The sequence below is a fragment of the Pundamilia nyererei genome, unplaced genomic scaffold (genome assembly GCF_000239375.1).
Source record: "Pundamilia nyererei isolate P.nyererei 1_Seehausen unplaced genomic scaffold, PunNye1.0 scaffold00057, whole genome shotgun sequence".
Taxonomy (NCBI): Eukaryota; Metazoa; Chordata; class Actinopteri; order Cichliformes; family Cichlidae; genus Pundamilia; species Pundamilia nyererei.
In genome coordinates, this window is record NW_005187458.1 from 704,506 (window position 1) to 705,795 (window position 1,290).

The following is a 1,290-nucleotide window of genomic DNA, read 5'->3' on the forward strand; positions in this document are numbered from 1 at the left end:
CTGCATGAGATCCAAACATGATAGTACAAGAACTCACTTCAACCATAAAGTAACAGCTGACCAGCAGTGGTGGACTGATGGGGATGTTTCTATATGTGCAGACAAACATGAGTTTGTGTTTTAAAGAAAAGATGTATCCATCTCCTTCAGAGCCAGCAGGATGAGGCAGAGTGTGGCCCCAGGGCCGAGCCAGCAGCAGCAGAGCAGCAGAGGACACGAGCATAAAGGAAACAAAGAGGCACGCATGAAAGCCGCGAGTCCATGGATGCCATCATGTGGAAAGCAAGCCTTTATGCTCACACTGTAAGGAGATGGATGTGTGCGCAATAAGGAGACCTGAAAGCTTGCACACGTGTGCTGCTGTGGCAGCAAAACACACAAAGGAAGGTCTGATGTTGTGTAAGGAGTGAAAATAAAAACAAAATGACAGAAAGAAATCACCACATGACCTCACAGCATCTCAGTTTATTCTGTTTTTCAGAATAAACTGAAGCATGGATTTGTGTCCACAAAAACCAGCGAGGTCATCTGAGGTAGTGTTAGTCAATGCCAATCCTCACTCTTGTTAAGGGTTATATACAGACACCAAAACAGCTTCTGCATGAGCCTGTCAGTATGTTTATGTTAACAGGACTTTGTGAGGACTGGCTCACAACTGGTGCCCCTGGTGGCCGGCAGAGGAACAGCAGCGTGTGGTTTCAGATGGAATTTCATGGTCGCTGTCCTCCGCAAACAGGTGGGCTTCAGGCTGAGTGTGCAAGCAAGTTGGGCTGTCTCTGTATTAGGAACCAATGCAAGGAGATCACAGATGGCTGACAGGGATATGTCAGAGTGACAGGAAACAGGAGCAAAGGTTTATAAATCAAGACAAAATAAACTTCATGGAAATAAAAAGTTTTCATGTATCTTCTTCTCCAACACTGAAATACTGACTCTGTTCTGTCCTTGGGCAACTGTGGCGCTCGTAACCTTTGACCTCTTCATTCACACTGCCTGACAAGCTCACAGGTGTGTACCGGGTGGGAGCGCGCAGGTGAGACATGTGGGCTTTTTGCCACAAACCGTCATGTTGTGTTGGATCAGACTTTGATCTTTGAGGTTTTCAGTGACATTTTTAAACCGTCGCTGTTTGCACGTGCGCGCGGACTGTCCCCTGCGCAGAAATCCAAATAAATGAAAGTGAATATTAAAAAATGAGATTGTCAGTGCGCGCGCTTTGTCCCCACTCTCTCACTCGGAGAGAGAGAGAGAGAGAGAGAGAGAGAGAGAGAGAGAGAGAGAGAGAGAGAG